Source organism: Saimiri boliviensis, chromosome 15 (assembly GCF_048565385.1).
Source record: "Saimiri boliviensis isolate mSaiBol1 chromosome 15, mSaiBol1.pri, whole genome shotgun sequence".
Taxonomy (NCBI): Eukaryota; Metazoa; Chordata; class Mammalia; order Primates; family Cebidae; genus Saimiri; species Saimiri boliviensis.
In genome coordinates, this window is record NC_133463.1 from 62,395,521 (window position 1) to 62,417,109 (window position 21,589).

General features: G+C 33.9%; 1 protein-coding gene across 8 annotated transcripts in view; it reads right to left on the minus strand.

Moving 5' to 3' along the window:
- Nucleotides 1-21,589, minus strand: part of CSMD3 (CUB and Sushi multiple domains 3) — a 1,243,168-nt gene that overhangs the window by 850,057 nt on the left and 371,522 nt on the right. The gene's annotated exons all lie outside the window — the stretch shown is intronic.

Sequence of the window (21,589 nt, forward strand, 5' to 3'; positions counted from 1 at the left end):
AAAAACACCGTTTATATTATACTCAAAACAAGTATCTTAAAGCAAAATATGAGAACTATGCTCCAGATATTGGTAACAATTAAAATATAAATAACCTCTCAATTTAAATTTTTTGACAATTTCCAGCAAAGCAGTTTTTCTAACATAATGCAATAAAAAAAATACTGCCCTATTATACTTCCACCATATATCTAACCATTTAAATTTTAAGTGTTTGTTATAAGGTCAAAGTAAAAGAGCCTCAAAAGCAAGGCTGTTACATAATTACAAAGAGTTTCAGATTAACATTTCTTAATAACCAGAATACGATATATGTTTCCTATTCTTCAAAGATGACACTTTTCTTCTTCAGAAGACAAAACAAACAGCTGATTTATTAGACTATGTTTGTGGGGGTGGGAGTGTCAGGAAGAATTACAAATCTTTTCTCACCTCGTGGCAGTTAGTCATGCTAGGGGAAGCGTAAAAGGAGGATGGAAAATCTGTCCTTGTATATGTAATCAGTTTTAAGGTGTAGGTACAAGGATGCAAGGACCCTCTATCCAATACTCTTTCTTCTTTATCTTTGAAAACCCAAGTTTCCTAAGATGTGTGGGAGATAGCCTTCACTTTTTGTGGATGACCAACTGCCCATCAAAATGTAAAATCACTTGTATCGTATCATTGTGCCTACTGTTGTATAGAATATTGAATTCCAATATGAACACATTGGGATCTATGCACATATTTCTCATTTTTATTCTTGGATTGCAATGCAGTTTCTGTAACGTCTCCCTATTAATCATCTATTTTCTCTTTTCATAGCATTGAATCTGTTTGTTGAGCTGGCTGATTTTTCTTATAATCTGAATTTAGTTAATAAAAATATATAATATAACTATAATTTTAGATTCAAGTTTTAAAATCTGATTTCATTACTTTCAGAAAATATACAGGTTATGTTTACTCTTGTTGGTTGGTTGGCTTGGTTAAAATAGTAATTCAGTGAAAAACTGTTTTGATTTGGTTCAATTACATTTTCAATTGAGTAGCATAGTTCATGCCAGATTTTGATTTACAACTTGATTTTTGTTCAATTCCCTGTTTCAATGAACATGAATATCCATTTGGGAAAGTATAATTATTTTTGACAGGTTGAACATATTTCCAGATACATGGAGGTGTGTAAATACACTAAAGCACAGAGTTTGGAGATAGACCCCTAAAAGACTCAGTAAATGAGAATCAACTCCACGAGGACATTAAGAAATGCGAGAAAGGAAGTAAAGATGAAATGGACAATAACAATGATAAACTTTCCATCTTTTCCAGGGACATGAAAGGTAATTTCAGTAATAGAGTACAGGAAAGGCAAGTAATAGCTACTGCATAACTATAGTTTGCAACTTGAATTTACTTTCAGTAATCTAAGATAGTGGACCTGAAGAAAGTAGAGCTGCTGTAGCAAGAGGCAGAATGTGCATGAGGTGGAGCAAATAATGGCAATTTAACAAGGGTGAAACTAAGAGAAATTCCTGACAGCCTCAGGTTCAGCATATGAAGCAGAACCTTAGATAAACCAAGAAACTGAACTAGAAAGTACTTGCACCACAGCATCCCTCTGCCAACAGAGAGAAATATACAGTCATTGTTTATAGGGGAGTCACATGGGCTTTGCAAATCATAGTTACTGAATATTGTTCATTATTTAAACCCATTCTAAACAACATGGCTTTGTTTATGGCTTATGGAGAAATTTCACAAATAAATCTATATATCTCTGTGCTTATTTCACATGTTATCAAGAAAACCAGGAAATGAGGAAATGAAAATACATGCCACTTGGAAAGATTCCATTAAACTAATTATTTAGATAATTAATTTCTTAAAATACTAAAGGAGATATTCTAAAATATAACTTATTGTTATCCCTCTGTCAAATCACTGTGGTCATTTAGGAGTAAGCAAATTGTAACATAAAGTCAATGAGAATAATCTTTTTATTAGAAAGAGATTGTATGCATTCATTCAACAGTTATTTACCAAACATTAACTATATGACAAATGGTAATGGTAAAGTTAGAAATATGGTAGTAAGCAAGATAAAAATCATGGTTTTATATAATAAAAATAAAATGAACAAATAATTTAAAAAGATATATTTCAGATAGTGGCAAATAACCAATAACAATAATAATAAAAATCCCAGTTACATGATAAAGAATTTCTGAAAATAAAGTTTCCATTGTTTTAATATATTTTTCATTTCACCATAAAAAATCCATACTCATGATTGTATGTCTTAAATTACAAAACTGGATTTTAGAATAATTATATCAAGAAAACTATGCTAATACACATCAAAAATGTGTCATCTACTAGTATACTTATTTGTAACAGAAAATTCAATCTCTTGGGTAATAAATAAATAATTTAATTACTGAAAAATTATTAATGTCATCAAATTTCATTGCATGTTTAATGAAGAAATAAATACTGACAATAATACAGAGTAACTTGCCATAATATGTGCAAAAAATTTTTAGTTCTCCAATTTACTGCAGAAATAACTAAATAATAAATTAATATTTAAAAGCCTATGTAATTGTTTCCATTGTAATTAGTCCTTTAGCAAATATAATCCTTATAACATGATTTTAGGAATTAGTTAAACATAAGAAACTTGAGAGAACCACAGCCTTTTTGGTAAAGTTCCTAAAACTATTCTGAGCTTATTCCTTTGATTTATGACTCTCCTGTCAGGTCCTCATTTCAGCCATATCTGGTTTTTATGCTGTCTAAAATTTTGTAGTTTCCTCAACAGCTATCACTTTTGATAGCTCTGACATCTGTTTTTTAAAAATCTTTCCAGAAAAAAATAGCCAAGCCAAAACTAAGCAAAAAGAACAGATCTGGAGGCATTACACTACCTGATTTCAAACTATATTATAAGGCACTAAAACACTGTGGTACTGGTATAAAAATAGGCATGTAGACCAAAGGAACAAAATAGAGAATCCAGGAATGAACCCAAATACTTACAGCCAACTGATCTTAGACAAAGCAAGCAAAAATATTTAGTGAGGAAAGGACACTCTTTTCAACAAATGGTGCTGGGATAACTGGCTAGCCACATATAGAAGAATGACACTAGATCCTCATTTCTCACCTTATAAAAAATCAACTCTAGATGGATTAAGGAATTAAGACCTGAACTATAAAAATTCTAGAAGATGCCAGGCGTGGTGGCTCAAGCCTGTAATCCCAGCACTTTGGGAGGTCGAGGTGGGTGGATCATGAGGTCAAGAGATCAAGACCATCCTGGTCAACATGGTGAAACCCTGTCTCTACTAAAAATACAAAAAATTAGCTGGGCATGGTGGTGCGTGCCTGTAATCCCAGCTACTCGGGAGGCTGAGGCAGGAGAATTGCCTGAACCCAGGAGACTGAGGTTGCGGTGAGCCGAGATCACGCCATTGCACTCCAGCCTGGGTAACAAGAGCGAAACTCTGTCTCAAAAAAAAAAAAAAAAATTCTAGAAGACAACACTGGGAAAACTCTTCTAGGCATTGGCTTAGGCAAGGATTTCATGACCAAGAACCCAAAAGCAAATGGAATAAAAACAAATATAAATATCTGGGACCTAACTAAACTACAGAGCTTTTGCATGACTAAAGGAACAGTCAGCAGAGTAAACAGATAACCCACAGAGTGGGAGAAAATCTTCACAATTTATACATCTGATAAAGGACTATTATATAGAATTTACAACTAACTTAAACAAATCAGTAAGAAAACAACAAACAATCCCATCAAATAGTGGGCTAAGGACACGAGTAAACAACTCTCAAAAGCAGATATATAGATAGCCAACAGACATATGAAAAAATGCTCAATAGCGCTAATGATCAGGGAAATGCAAATCAAAACTACAATGTGATACCACCTCACTGCTGCAAAAATGACCATAATAAAAAAAAAAATCAAAAAACTGTAGATGTTGGCATGGATGTGGTGATCAGGGAACACTTCTACATTGCAGGTGGGAATGTAAACTAGTACAGCCACTATATAAAACTATGTGGAGATTCCTTAAAGAACTAAAAGTAGAACTACCATTTAATACAATAATCTCTCCACTGGGTATCTACCCAGAGAAAAACAAGTCATTAATTGAAAAAGACTTGCACATGCATGTTTACAGCAGCACAATTCACAATTTTAAAATTGTGAAAGCAATCCAAATGCCCATCAATCAACAAGTGGATAAAGAAACTGTGATATATATATATATATATATATATACACACACACACATATATATATACACACATATATATATCCGTTTTATATATATATATCCATTATATATATATATATATAAAACAGAATATTGCTCAGCTATAAAAAGGAATAAATTAACACCATTGCAGTGAACTGAATGAAATTGAAGACTATTATTCTAAGCAAAGTAACTCAGGAATAAAAAATCCGAACATCATATGTTCTCACTGATATGTGGGAACCAAGCTATGAGGATGTAAAGGCATAAAAATGATACGATGGACTTTTGGGACTTGGTGGAAAGAGTGGGAGGGGAGCAAGGGATAAAAGACTACAAATATGGTGCAGTGTGTACTTCTTGGGTGATGGGTGCACCAAAATATCATAAATCACCATTAAAGAACTTATGTAAGCAAATAGCACCTGTACCCCAACTTATGAAATAAATAAATAAATAAATGGAATAACAAAGCCTGGATGACAGGATATCTGTTTACAGCATGGTTTGCTAAATATTTTAAGCCCACAACTGAGACCTACTCCTAAGAATAAAAGATTTTATTCAAAACATTACTGCTCATTGACAAATGCACCTGGTCAATGAAGAGTTCTGATGAAGATGTACAAGGAAATGAATGTTGAGCCATGGAATCAAGGACGAATTTTGACTTTAAGCTATTATTATTTAATAGATATGTTTCATAAGGCTATAGCTGACACAGATGGCGATACCTCTGATGGATCTTGGCAAAGTAAATAGAAATCATCTTGGAATGATTCACCATTTTTGATGCCATTAAGAACATTCACGATCCATGAGAGGAGGTTAAAATATCCACATTAATAGGAGTATGAAAAAAGCTGATTACAAACTAAAAGATTCAAGACTTCAATCAAAGAAGTAACTGCAGATACGGTAGAAGGAGCAAGAGAACTAGAATTAGAAGTGGAGACTAAATAGGTAACTAAATTGCTTTAATCTCATAATTAAACTTGAATGGATGTGTAGTTGCTTCTTACAATGAGAAAATAAAGTGATTTCTTGAGATGTAATCTACTCCTGTTGAAGATGCATTAAAATTGCTAATACGATAAAAAGGATATAGAATATTACATAAACCTACTTCATAAAGCAAGAGAGAGTTCAAGAAGTTTGACTCTCATTTTGAAAGAAGTTTTTACTGTGGAGAAAATGATACCAGACAGCACTGCATGCTAGAGAAATACTTTGTTGAAGAAAAAGTCAATTGATACTGCAAACTTCACTTGTCTTAAGATTTTTCACAGCCATTCCAACTTTTAGCAACCACCACCCTGATAGTTCAGCAGCCATCAACATCAAGGCAAGACCTTCCCCTACCAAAAAGATGATGACTCACTGAAGGCTCAGAATATCATTAGCATTTTTTATTGGCAAAGTATTTTAATTAAGGTATATACATTATTCTAGTAGACATAATCCTACTGAGCACTTAATAGACTATACTATATCATAAACATAACTTTTATATGCACTGGAAAACTGAAAAATTAGGATGACCTGATTTATTGCAATATTAGTTCACTGTGGTGGTCTGGAACCAAATTCTCACTAATTAAAAAGTATTCCTGTAAAGCCTTTTAAAAATTCAATTTGTAATTAAAAATTTCAAAAAATTTCCCGACTAAGATGTTCTTAATAGAGAATATTAAGTATATTTTTAAAATAAATAAATAAATAAATAAAACAAATAAAAAATAAAATAAATAATTTTATCTTTTTTTTAAAAGATACTAGAACAGGAGGAAATATTTCTCAGCTCATTTTATAAGGTTAGTATTATGTTGATAAGGAAAACAGGCAAAGTCAGTACAAAACAAAAATCTATAGAACAATATTTCACATAAACTTAGGTGCAAAAATACTCAATAAAATAATATCAAATTGAACAAAAATAATTACATGCTTTGAACTTGTGTGATTTATTGGAGTTATAAAAACAGGCTAAACAATTGAAATTCAATAAATGTAATCTATCATATGAACAATCTATAGAAGAAAAGTAAAATGACCAGATCAATTGTCACAGAAAAAGCATTTGACAAAATTCACCACCCATGTATGATTTAAAAAAAAAAAAAAAATCTCAGTAAATTAAGAATAAAAAAAATTTCTCTACTTGGTAAAGAACATACACAAAAAACCTACAATTAATATCATACTTAATGTTAAATTTAGGATCCTGACCTAAATTTAGGATGCTCACCTAAATTTAGGATCCTGACCTAAATTTAGGATGCTTTCCTAAATTTAGGATGAAGACGTTGGTGTCTTCATTTAGGACACCAACGTCTTCATTTACTACTTTTATTAAACATAGTGCTGGGAGTTCTAGCTGGTGCAATAACTGTATGAAAAAAATAGACAGAAGAAAGAAAAAATAAAACTGTCCCTATATACAGATGACATGGTTGTTTCTATAGAAAATTCCAAGCAATCTATATAAAACCCTCCTGAAACTAATACATAAGTTCAACCAGGTCACAGGATAGAAGATGAACATACAAATATCAAACACATTTTAAAATGTTAATAGTGAACATGTGGAAATTGAAGTAAAATCATAATACAATGTGCAACTACTCTGAAGAAAATCAAATAGGTATAAAACTAGTTAGTAAATTATTTATAGGCTTTGCATCTGGAATATTATAAACTACAACAAAAAAGCAAAGATATAAATAAGTGGAAAGATACGTCTTTTTCAAGATTTGCAAGACTGAAAATAGGAGACATTTCAATTCTCCCCAAAATGATCTATAGGTTTGCTGGGCACAGTGGCTCAAGCCTGTAATCCCAGCACTTTGGGAGGCCGAGGCGGGTGGATCACGAGGTCAAGAGATCAAGACCATCCTGGTCAACATGGTGAAACCCCGTTTCTACTAAAAATACAAAACATTAGCTGGGCCTGGTGGTGCATGCCTGTAATCCCAGCTACTTAGGAGGCTGAGGCAGGAGAATTGCCTGAACCCAGGAGGCGGAGGTTGCAGTGAGCCGAGATCGTGCCATTGCACTCCAGCCTGGGTAGCAAGAGTGAAACTCTGTCTAAAAAAAAAAAAAAAAAAAAAAAAAATCTATAGGTTTAATTCAATTCCTATGAAAATCTCAGCAAATTATTTTTGTAAGCATTGCCAAGATCACTGTAGAATTTATAGGTAAAGTCCTAGAACCAAGACTAACTTAAAACAAATTTGAAAAAGAGAAACAATGAGTTAGGAGTAACGATTCTATCTTATTGTCAAGGTTTACTATACAGCTAAACTAATGAAAAAAGTAAGATATTGGTGAAGGAATATACACATATATCACTGGAATAGAATAACAAACCCAGAAATAAATAAACACAAATATGTCCAACTGATTCCTGACTAAGGTATAAAAGCAATTCAAGGGTTCAATGATTGGCTTCTTCACAATTGATGAGGGAGCATCTGGACAACCATAGGTAAAAAATAAACCACCAAAACTTCACACTTATGCAAAAATAAAAAGCTCAAAATTGATCATGGACTTAAAAGTAAATCTATAAAACACTTAGAAAAACACGTCACAGAAAATCTTCAAGATCTTGTGCTAGGTGAAGAATTTCAGAATTAAGCTCAAAAACAGCATTCATAAAAAATAATATATTGGACATCATCCATATTAAACCCTTTCGCTATGAAGAAGATACTGAATAAGAAGATGAAAAGACAAACTACAAAATGTAAAAAAAATAAAAGTGCTAATATATCATACACCTGACAGAGAGCTTTTATCTACAGTTTATAAAGAATTTCCAAAGTCAACTGTTAAAAAACAAAACAAAACAAAACAAAAAAACCCATTCACAAAATGAGCGGAGACTTGAATGGGTAGTTCACTGAAGAGGATCTACAGATGGCAAATAGGTATATGAGTAGACAGTCTTTGAAAAATGCAAATTAAAATCACAGTGAGATATTATAATACGTCTACCAGAATGGCTAAAATTAAAACCAGTGACTACATCAAATGTGAGGAAGCAGAGAAACTGAACTACATACATAATGCTGGTGAGATTGTAAAACAGTATACCAACACTGGAAAAAAATACCGGTCTTTTATAAAACTAAAATTGCACTTGCCATGTAACTGTGTAATTGTACTATTGAGTACTCATTATCCCAGAGAAATGAAAGCTTAGGTTCTCACAAAAACCTGTACATGAATCTTCAAAGTAGCTTTACTTACAATAGCTGAAAACTTCAAAGAACACAAATGGTCTACAACTGGTGAATGATTCAATAAACTGCAGTATATCCATATCATGGAATACTACTCAGCATTAAAGAGGAACAAACTACTGATGTACACAACAACTTGCATAAATCTCAAGGTAATTTTGTGTAAAACAAAACATTATGAGCAAAGAAAAATCGAATCTCAAAGTGAGGGACTCTTCCCAGGTCCACAAGGGGAGGGGTTTCAAAGGCAGGAACATAAAGAACTCACTGAAAGCTCTGGGAGGAGGGGCTCTAACTCAGAGTTGTAGACTAAGTAGCCAATCCAGTATCAGAGTCAAAGATCAATCACTCCAGAGGAAGTTTGAAAGAACTCCTCTCATTGGACAAGAACTTCAATGGAGAGGGAATAAGTCAAGAGATAAAATCCCGCTGCTTCTTCCCTATATGGATTCCTTCTCTGGATCCCCTCCCACAGCAGCCTGGGAGCTCTTGCTCTCTCTCTCTCTCTCTCTCTCTCTCTCTCTCTCTCTTTCTCTCTCTCTACCTAATAAATCACTCTCTGCCAAACTCTTTGGGTCCATGATATTTATTCGAATGGCAAACTCACTGCATCTCTGAGGTACTTACTTTCTTTGGGGTAAGATAGGCCAAGAACCTCGGATTGGGGAATTGGGGGCATCTGCTGGACGCCCCCACTCCCTCCCCCCCAGTTACAAAAGGTTACAGATTATATAATTCCCTTCATATAACGTTCTTGGAATGAAAAAATTAAAGACATGTAGAATTGAGTAGTTGTTAGTAGGTGTTATGGTTGGGCAGGTTAGGTGGGACATAGCTGTTGCTATAAAGGGATAGCTCAAGGGATTCTTATGATGGAATTTCCCTGTATCTTGACTATAGTAATGGTTACAGGGATCTACACTGTGATAAAGTGCACAGCATAAAATACAATACAAATACTTGCACAACTGGTGAAATCTGAATCAGTTAAATGGATTGTGTTTGGCAGAAAAACCCACAGTCCTCCATTTTGTCCTTCACTTCCTGGAGTCCGCCTGCAGACCCTATTCTGCCTGGTAGCGCAGGGCGACCAATCACTGCTCAGCCTTAACCCGCCAAACCTAAAGCCAACCCCCATCCCCCATCCCTTGGCAGTTGCAGTAATCTGCCTAGAAACAAGACAGCCAATCAAATTCAAACCTAAGCCCGCCAAGAGGTGACCAATCCCCTTCTGGCACGCAGAAAACCCTCCTCTGCTCTCCCTTCCACCAATCACTCCGCAACACCTTGCCTAAACAGGCCGCCGCCCCTATAAAAACCCTCTCCGGCAGCTGCTCGGTGCAGCTCAGCTCCCCTCCCGCCTGGGTTGCCCGCAGATCCCAATAAACCTGGACTCGGCTTAACAACTCCTCGCTCTCATTTGCTTTGGGAAGGGTCTCTTCGGGTCGCACAGATTGTAATTGCAATGCTAATTTTCTGGTTGTAATATTGTGCCATAGTTATGAAAAATGCTACTCTTGTGGGATAGTGAGTGAACAATATATGGAATTGATATGGTTTGGCTCTGTGTCCTCACTCAGATCTCATCTTGAATTGTAATACCCACATGTTGAAAGATTGAACTGATGGAAGTGACTGGATTATGGGGGCAGTTTCTCCCTGCTGCTCTCATGATAGTGAGGAAGTTCTCATGAGATCTGATGGCTTTAAAAGTGGTAGTTTCTTCTGCATGCCCTCTCTCTCCCTCTCTTGCTGCCCTGTAAGAAGGTTTTTTCTTCTCTTTCCCCTTCTGCCATGATAGTTATGTTTCCTAAGGTATTCCCAGCCATGTGGAACTGCGAGTAAATTAAACCTCTTTGTTAATAAATTACCCACTCTCAGGTAACATCTTTATGGCAGTGTGCTAACAGACTAATATAGAGAGTTGGGACCAGCAGAGTGAGGTACTCCTACAAAGATAATCTGAAAATGTGGAAGTGACTTTGGAACTGGGCAAAAGGCAAAGGTTGGAAGAGTGTGGAGGGCTCAGGTGAAAACAGGTAGATGCGGAAAAGTTTGAAATGTCCTAGAGACTTGTCGGATTGGTTTTGAACAAAATGCTGATAGTACTCTAGACAATGAAATTCCAGGCTGAGGTAGTCTCAGATGGAGATAATGATCTTATTGGCCACTGGAACAAAGGTCACTCTTGCTATGGATTAGCAAAGAAACTAGTGGCATTTTACTTCTGCTCTAGAGATCTATGGAACTTTGAGCTTAAGAGAGATGATTTAAGGTATCTGCCAGAAGAAATTTCTAAGAAGCAAAGCATTCAAGAGGCCGCCTGGCTTATTTTGAAAGTGTTCAGTTATATGAATTCATAAAGAGATGTTCAAAACAAAAGCAAAGCATAAAGGTTTGAAAAATTTGCAGCCTGACCTTGTGGTAGAAAAGAAAAACCCATATTCTGGGGAAGGATTCAAGCCAGCTGCAGGAATGTGCATAACTAATCAGTGGCTGAATGTTAATAGCTAAGACATTGGTGAAAATGTCTCTAGGGCATGTCAGATAACTTCCAGCAGCCCTTCCCACCCCAGACCCTGGGGGCCTTGGAGGAAAAAAAATGGCTTCCTGGGCTGCACCCAGGGCCCCACTGTTCTGTGCTGCTTCAGGACTTGACCCTGCATCCCACCTGTTACAGCTCCAGCCATGGCTAAAAGGGGTCAAGGCAAAGCTTGGGCCATTGCTTTAGATGGTGCAAGCCCCAATCCTTGGTGGCTTCCATGTGGTATTGGGCCTGCAGGTATGTGGAAGACAAGAGTTGAACTTTGGAAGTCTCCACCTAGATTTCAGAGTATGTATGGAAACACCTGGAAGCACAGGCAGAAGAGTTCTCCTGAAGAACATCTACTAGGGCAATGCAGAGGGGAAATATGGAGTTGGAGCTCCCACACTAAGTCCCCACTAGAGCACTGCTTAGTGTGCCTGGATGTTAATCAAAGGAGATCATTTAGGAGCTTTAAGATTTAATGACTGCCCCACCAGGGTTTGGACTTGCATGGGACCTGTGTCCTTTGTTTTGGTCAATTTCTCCTACTTGGAATGAGAACATTTACACAATGCTTGTACCTGCACTGTATCTTGGAAGTAACTTTTGATTTTTTTTTTTTTTTTTTTTTTTTTTTAATTTTACAGGCTTATACATGGAAGGGACTTGCCTTGTCTCAGATGAGACTCTGGAATTGGACTTTTGGATTAATGCTAGAATAAGCTTAAGACTTTGAGGTACTGTTAGGAATGCATGATTGGTTTTGAAATGTGAAAAGTACTTGGGAGGGTCTGGGACAGAAAAATATGGTTTGGCTCTGTATCTCCAACCAAATCTCATTTTGAATTGTAATCACCATGTGTTGAGGGAGCTCCCTAGTGGGAGGTGATTGGATCATGGGGGCAGTTTCCCCTATGCTGTTCACATGACAATGAGGGAGTTCTCAGGAGATCTGATGGTTTTAAAGTGGCAATTTCCCCTGTACACTCTCTGTATCTCCTGCAGCCATGTAAGAAGGTGGTTGCTTCTCCTTTGCCTTATGCAAACCTTATAAATTCTGTCTCCTGAGACTTACCACTCCCATTAATGCAGAACTGTGGGTGAATTAACCTCTTTTGTTTATAAATTGCCCAGTCTCAAACAGTATCTTCTGAGCAGTATGAGAATGAACTAATACAAAGATCTCTCTGTATTATTTCTTGCAATTTAATGTGAATTTCAAAATAGGGTTTTAATCTTAAATATTAGATCACAATTATTCATTTATTTACAGCAGCATTACTCATACTAACCCAAAACTGGAAACAGCCCAACTGTTCATCAACTGATGAATAAATATGCACAAAATGTGACATATTCAGCAGTAAAAATGAAGTACAGATATATGCTATAAGATGAATAAACCTTGAAAACATCATGCTAAGTGAAAGACAACAGTCAAAAAATATCATACATTATATAACTCTGTTTACATGAAACAACCAGAATAGGAAACAATAAAGAAAGTATATTAGTAATTTTACAGTGCTCTTTCTGATGGTGGTAGAGATGGGGATTTGCTAATGAGTGTGTGTTTTTGGCTTGGAGTGACGAAAAACTTTTAAAATTAGTGGTGATAGTTGCAGAACACTGAATATAATGAAAACCATTTGACTTACACTATAAATGGGCTAATGTCAATATATGTTAATTATATCTCAGTAAGGTGTCAGAAATACATAATGGATTATTAGTAAAAAAGATAGAAAATATACCATGCAAATACTAATCAAATAAAGAATGGTTAACCTAATGCTATACAGAAGAGACTACTCAGAATACTACCAGAATATTGCTGAAGAATACTACCAGAGGTAGACTATTACATAATGATAGAAAATAATCTCATCAATAAGTTTAAACAATCTAATATACATATTTATGTATATTAATATGAAGAAAAACTTATTCTATGGAAGGAATAGACAAGTCTACAACTATATTTAGAGATTTTAACAATCAATAACCAGAAAATTAACAGCACTTAGATTTTTTTCCCCCCACTGAGTTTCACTCTCATTGGCTCACTGCAACCTCTGCCTCCCAGGTTCAAACAATTCTCCTGCCTCAGCCTCCCGAGTAGCTGGGATCACAGGCGTGTGCCACCAGGCTGGGTTAATTTTTTGTATTTTTAGTAGAGACGGGGTTTCACCATGTTGCCCAGGCTGTTCTTGAACTCCTGACCTCAGGTGATCCACCCGCCTTGGCCTCCCAAAATGCTAGGATTACAGACATAAGCCACCACACCCGGCCTAGGAAAAAATTTATAGAGTATTACACTATTGAGTTAGAACAGTCTAAGCTTCCATTTAAAGAAATCAGAAAAAAAAAAAAAATATATATATATATGCAGGAGGAAATGAATGATAATGATAAGAGCTCAAAGCAATGAAATTGAAAGGAGAAAAAGAGAAAATAAAACCCTCTAGACCCTTGCTCTTTGAAAGAAATCAATAAAAGCAATAAACGCCTTACTAGACTGATCAAATAAAGAAAGATAGGGAGGAATACAAATTTCATCAGGAATGAGAATGGATTATCATTAGATGACATATAGATATTTCAATAATAAGGCAGTATTATAAACAAGTCTATGTACATTTAAGAACAAAGACAAATCTCAAATTGTCATGGATTATAAGTGAAAGATCCACATACTGTATAATGAATGTAATGGCTGCATAATATATGATTTAATGACATTCTGAGCAAAGACAAGACTACACAAGCAGAAATAAGAACAGTAGTTGCAGAGGGCTGGAGGTAGTGGGAAGGAAGTAACTACAAATGGCCATGAAGCAACTTTTTGGTATAAGGAAAATATTTATGACTTTATTGTAGCTATATGATTGGACATATTTGTCAAAATACATAATGTTTTATGGATAAAAAGGATAAAATTATTTACAGTACATAAAATATATATCAATATATCTAAGAAAAAATAATTTTAAGATGTTTTAGCTTGCCTGTCAATAACTAACAAAATGTTACTGTGCTTGGAGGCATAGAATTGGAACAAAAAAAATTATTCACTGAAATAAAAGGGTCAGAAGTATTTCAAATTTTCTGGAAAAGATCATCTTTCCTATGGTTAGAGAAGATAAATCTCAACTATTATTAGTATATATACAATGTACATGTAAACTATAAATATTCTAAATTGCTTTTCTTTGGACACCAAAAAATTCTTTTATTATTTGCCCATAATTACATTCTCAGTACATTCCACTCCCATAACTAAACTATTGCTTACAACGACTTTTCTTTAGGCCTCTTGGACTGACACAGTACCCATAACACTGGTTTCAAAAGCGAATGTTTCAAAAGAAAAAAAGTTATAAATGAGCCAGCTACTTAATCTACTTGATATCAATAATTTTATTTATTGTTTTCACTGAACTAAATAAAGTTAATATTTATGTTGGATCTAGACTTTATCTTTTCTCATTCACAATTTTGAGAGTCATTGCAATTAAAGAACATGGTAAATGTTGAATATGAAATAAAATCCATTCAAGGTATGGTTAAAGTATAATGCCTAACTTTTCCATCATTTTTCTCATTCTAAGAAAAATACATGAATACTTATGAATTTAAAATTGAATTTTAAATATCTTTACTTTCATCACTAAATAAAACTTTTATTCCTATATTCCTAGGATTAGAAATGGAACAGCTTCAGGTTTACTCAGCAGTAGACATAAGTGTCTTCAAATACCTACTCAAGAGTACCACTGATCTGTTTCTTATTATCGTAAATTACCACATATATGTAAATTATTTTACATTTCTTATTATTGTAAATTACCACATATATGTAAATTATTTTATAAGAAGAATGTGTAAAATATTAAAGATAATTACAGAGTAACATGTGCTGAAAGGATGTGGCTACCAAATACAGAAAAGGTGCAATTCAATCCCACTGCACTGCCCATTCCTTCTTTCTCCCTCTGAAAATTGAAGAAACAAAGAAAAACATAAAATAAAATCTTTTGTAAAATAGTTTATTCAAACAAATATTACCCTTATTCTGCAATTTATCTCTATTTCACATTTGGGTGCCCATATTTTGGGGTAAGTAAGTAAAAAGTTAACTATGTAAACTGCAAAACTTGTTAAACCCGATTATGGAGGATATTAGAACTTTCAAAAATTTCCTGGTTTTCTGACTTCTTTACCTAAAGTCTTTACCAAAAAATATTTAAAGAGACATTTTAGTATGTGGACTATGCACACATTTTGCAGGTTAATATTAGCAATAAGAAAACACAATATTCAAAGGGAACTATTTGCTATGGACTGCATACTATTCCAGATGCATTTTTATTTAATTCCAGAAAATAATACCTATGCACTATACAATGAAGTAGAAATTTTTTATGGTATGTTGCTGAGAAATAGATGTATATTGCAAATATTGCTATTTTGTCAATAAGAAAACCATCATAATTTTTATTCCAGTTATTCCAAAAGAAGGGAACATTATAAAAAGATAACTCAAATACCAGTATCTTCTACTACATTGATGATTTTTTAAATATGGTTATAATTTTATTTGAAACAAATTAACAAATGTATTGAGATTCCTTTAGAGATATGACTATAATTATCTTTTTTGCTGTTTTAAATTTTCATAGTGCATCAATATCTATCAAACCCAAAATTCCAAGATCTCAAATTAACTTTGTTTTAGGACATCAGGCAAGGATTAGACAATGAATTTATAATGCAAGGGCAAGACAAAGAAATAACCCAAAAGCTGAATTTCATGTTTTCTTAATTCTCCAGCAAAATCTGCAAGCACATTCAGTAAGACTTTTGAAGATAATGAATGGGCTGTTTATATGGAGTTGCGGAAAAGGAATCAAAATGGAATGGTGTGGCACCAACGGTCATAGATTTCCATTTTGAAAAAAAATGGAAATACCTATATGCAAAGACAGCTGGTGGCTGGGACTGTTATAGGGAAAAAGTCAGTTCCATTTATGGCTCAAACCAAAAGGAAAACAGAGGACAACAGGGTCTGCAGACAACAAGGCAGAAAATGACTGGAGGAAAAGGGCAGGGACGGAGAATGAATAGCATAGGTGTCAACGTGCTTATTATTTATTTAAAGATATCAAAGATGAAAGACTGTCTAGCAACAGTGGAAGAAAACTATAGTTAGAATATAAAACATATATGTAATAGAACATTTAAAGTTAGACATAGTCATACAGATAACATAAAAATCATCACAAAAAAACAGATCATGCTTATATTGAGATTTTTCCCTAAGCTAAGAATCCATTCACTGAGTACTTCTCAAATGTTTCTATATGCCAAGCACCTTCTCTGGTAACATAGTAATGAACAAAACAGATATAGGGTCAGCTCTTTCATGCAAGTGAGAATAGAATTTAGCAAAATAACCAGTAAAAATGGAAATTACTGCATAATGAAGTAGAAGAGAGTAAAGGGATTGAGGAATCCAGAGTTGCATGGCTTAGCAACCTCTCCCATCTTCTCTCATATTCTTAGTGAGGGGAAAATATTGTGACAAGGTGAGTGTGGGCTTTCTGGCAACTCCATGAAGTGTCCAGCAAAAGTGCCTGTATAGTTTCACTCTAACGAAAGGAAAGGAACTCCTTATTTGAGAACCCTTACAGGAAAAATAACTCAGGGAAGAAAGATCATAAAATAAAATCCATCCCTCCCAACATGCATTACCCTCTGAATTTCCCCTACAAATAGGTCTCCAAACTGATAGTATTTATAATGGTTATAGTTAGGCTTTTTCTTTTGGGATGTTTCCTTTTACTTCATTCCGTTTTATCTTTTTATCCAATTTTAAAGCTAAAACATGACAAATTGGGAACGAGTCGCTCCTGTACCATATTTCAGTATAGATTTCTGACTTAATTTTGCTGAAAGCCAATGGAGTTTGTGAGAAAGGAAAGAGTAAAAAAAAAATGACTATAAATTCTTGGTCTAAGCAGTTAGAGAGATGGAAGGGTCTTCATTAGGAGGAAAAGACCACTGAATGTGGAAATCTAGAGAAATAGTGAAAGCCTAGTTTTGGAGATGTTAGGTTTGCAGTGCTTAGAAGTCCAAGTAGTGATATGAAATACACAGGTGGCTATAGGACTAGTCACCAGTATATACATATGGTATTTACAGCAACATTTCTAGATATTCACCAAGACAGTGAGCATAAATAAAGAGAAGACCAATCACTTGCTCTGCTTCTGGATTCTCCCTCACACACCAACATTTCCCCCAGAGGCACTATAGAGAAAAAAGGTGGAAGGAAAACAGGAAAGTTTTCTCCAACAATGGAATGTGTGGGTCCTTCCTTGTATCCCTCTGTGTATTAGGGGTGGGGAAGTAAGGCTTTGGTGTGGGAGAATAAAACTAGGAAGAGAGATGTTAGAATTCCACTCTCACTTCTCATCCACACTTGACTTGGGATGTCATTGTGCTGCCCACACATTAGGGGAAATTCCTCAATTTCTCCCTACCTTGTTTTTGCTAAGTGATACAGGACTGTCACTTAGGCCTGAGACTTTGAGAAAATCAGTTAAAGACCACTTGGAGAAGGCTTGGGAGGTTTTTGCTCATCATCAATTCCAACCTAAAGGATTTTGGAATAGCCTAACTTTGAGGTATATCATTTTTATTATCAATTGGTATGAGTTATGTTTATAATAAGAATATTACAATTTTTATTTTTCCCCACTTTGTTGTTTGCCTTTTAAACTTTTTTCATGAAAAAGAAATTTGTTATGTCTGTATTATTTCACTGTAATTTTCCAAATTGCATTTATGCTTTTTCTCTTCGGAAATTAAATGAATCTTCATTGTGTACTTCCTACATTATACTTTTGCTTCTATTTGATACATTTAAATATTTAATCAATCTGAGATATATTTTGCTTCAAAGTAGGAGATGAGATCTTGACTGAATTTTTCCTATGCAGTTGTCAGTTTTCTCAGTACCATTTGAAATACTCAATTCTCTATTTTCTTGTGGCGATTCCTACCTTATTTAAACTTATGTTTCAATACACACTAAAGTTCCTGCTTTGTTGTATTGATTTACTCAATTTGTATATGTATCTGCAACATTTTGAAATGATCACATCTCTTTGTATTTCTACAGTCATGCTCATAAAGGACTAGCTTCACTTTTTATTTTTTTGTAAAATTTTATGTCCAACTGTATTTGTTTTCAATCATGTTGAGTTTCCAAAAAAAAACAACTTTTGAGTTTCTCACTGGGCTTACATTGCACTCATTTTGAAAGAACTAACATTAGGGATCATAGATAGAAATACTAAACAATTAGTATAGTAATATCACAAATTAATTAGAATAGAGTGACCAATGAGGACAGATACCAGATGGAAAGCAAAAGCATCAGATTAATTTTAGATCTCTGCAGTTCTGTCTTCTTCTATATCTTTCAGTGAAGTTACATAGTTTTCTTAACAGACCTGCACATTTTCTTTTAGAAAAACTCTTTCTTTTACATTTTGCAGAGGTATATTTAAGCCTTATAATGTCATCTAACTTGTTATAATTTTTCTAATGTATTTTGTGTATTTATCTTATGCCTAGTTTCTCGCTATCTCTTCTCAATTTAAAGTATTATTTATATAATTATTCTGAAGTCCCTAGATTTGTGAATCTTTACCTTTTAAGAATTGGAACTCTTTTAATTTCAAATTTTATTTAAACCAGAACTTCTAGTGTTAAATGCCTAGTGTACTTTCAAACAGAAATATAGGAATATAAGTGGAGCTGGGAACTTCAATTGCATATAAAGAAGGAAATAGGAATAATACTATTAAAGGAAAATATAATAGGTCACTCAGCCAGATAAACCCCAAATGTGCTGCTCCTAACCTGGCCTCTAATTACATGGAAGGAAGCCAGCCTCCACATTGTTTTCCAATCCAGCAATCTGCATTTCCACTTAGTTTCAAGTTATCATTAATTTTTATTTACTCCTACTTCCTAAATATTATTCTTCTCAACAATCAAGACTTAGACCAGATCCTCAACATATATAATCAAAATTATTTTAATAGATTCCTAACTAGTTTCACTGTCTGTAAACAAAATTCTCCACACTTTATAATATGTGCTGCCAATACAGGATTCTTTCTAAAAATTGTTGTCACAACAATCTTAAAATCAATGGTACTGAAACACATACATAATAGGTCACCCTTAAACACAAATATACAGGGTTTGCAAGAACTAACTTACATTTATATCTTAAATATCACTTACCAATTCTCCCTCCTTGCCTGGTTCTTGCTATAATGAAATCTTGCACTTTTATGATGACATGTACTGTATCATAACTAAGGTTTTATTATCTTTCTAGAATGTTGTCTGTTATTTCATCTTCTCTGTTTTAATATGGGTTCATCTTAGAGACTTAAGTCAAGCATTATTTTAACAGAAAAATGTTTCCAGAAGTTGTCCAAGCTAACCACCCCACTTCAGAGCTCCCACAATATCCTCAGTTACCTTTGATCAAACATTTTTTACAATATGTAAGAAACTTTAGAGTAGGAAATTATATTCCCTCCCCTTCCCTATTTCATGCACACAGTTTTAAAACCGTTGCTTGACTGAATGATTCTAAAAAAAATGTTTTGCTACTAAATATGGATCTTTGTAACTTAGATTTCAAAACCTGAGCTAAAGCAGGTATAAGAATATGGTGGAAGTCTGAACCCACAAAAACAAAACCTATGATCAAGTAAAGCGCTCTTTAGTTTCTAATTTTGTATCTAATAATTTAGAAGAAGCAACTTCTCCCTAAAATGAAATCACTGTTCTAGTCTTAATTTTTGGACAAAAGTGAAGAGCTCTTTGAGAATAAAGCTGTGATATCAAAGTAGGCAAATATGATTTTATAAGCACAGAAATTAGAAATCTCCAGAAAGAAACCCTTTCTGTCACATAGCCTAAGACTTTAAAAAGCACAGACTTAAAAGTTAAAAAGTTAAAATATAAGTAGAATCCTATAATTACATGAATTCACCTTGCCCTACCATAAATTCTTTTCATATAGTTCAACGGTTTTGTAAATCAGTAAAATTTGTTTAGTGTTATTATATACTAGACACTAAAACATACGAAGATAACAAGAGTGTTTCCATCACTAACTTCTTCAAAAGATGAAGAAATGAAGATGATTAATATCTGAGATTGATATTTAAAAGTATTATGATACTCTGGAGGATAGCTGAAAGTTTTACAAGCACAAGACAGAACAGCAAATCATATCAAGAATAAAAAATATGTAATAGCAAATTTTATTTTCCTTCACTTTTTAAATTTCAACTTTTAATAAGAATTTACCTCCTCTAAAGGAATGTTACTGTCTTCAGTGTCTAGAACAGTCCCTAATAGGTAGTAGTCAATCAATTCTGTTGAATGAATATATAAACATTTTTTTTTCTGATTTTGACCCTAACACTATACCCAGCCTAGACTGTAATTCACAGTCCAACTCTTTAGAGACATAGTGCAGATATAACCATATAATATTCTATAAAATATGTTTTTACTACAAATAAGTAAAATGCCAAAAGTTTAAAGTAATTTCTTTAAAATAAAATTCAGTGAATTATCATATGCCTTATGGAATAACAAAGAAAATGCTGGAATTAGCACTACTTTTTTGGAACTGGATTATAATTGTGAATACATCAACATATATATGGCCCACATTACCGAAGTTAAAAAAACGCTAATTTACACCATCTCATTCTCTTTTAACCTATTTCCATTTCTCCAGTTTCTCCCCAAAATATCCCTTGTATTTTATTCTTCTCTAATTTTGTTTATGCTGTTATTTCTTCGGTCTGAAAGGATAAAGTATAGAGAATTTTGTCTGGAGAGTGTGAAACTAGGATGTGGTTGTAATAATTTTGATTATATATGTTAAGGACCTTCCCAACTGACTTGAAAAACTGCTGCTTATTCTTAAAAATTCAGCGCAAATGTCTCGTTTTCACTTTTATGTGAAACAAGCGTTTCATCTTGATTCCATAACACTTTGTACTGCCTCTATTATATGAGTAATGATCTAAAAATCACATAAATATTTATCTACATGTATTAAAGGTAGAGAAAAAAAGTCCAGTACCCACACACTCTAAATTTTGGTTCAATGCAGGGGCTAAAAAGAACTGCTTATGATACCAAGAACAATTGCCTTGCAATGCTTGTTTGAATGTCCTACTAGTTTTCGAAATTAATACCTGCAATTATTGGTTACTCAGTCTTTGCTGACACAGCTCTTTCCATAATTGTACCGTTTTAAACAATTTTATTCATTTCAACCATAACGTCCCACATTATTGTGTATCTTTTTATCCTAACACAAACTTTGGGATTATTTGGAATAAATCTAACTCTTCTAAATATATGCCTTTAAATATGTAAAAGCAGCTTGTCTATATGCCACGAAAGTCTAACTTTATGGTTTCTAAATTAAAATCATTG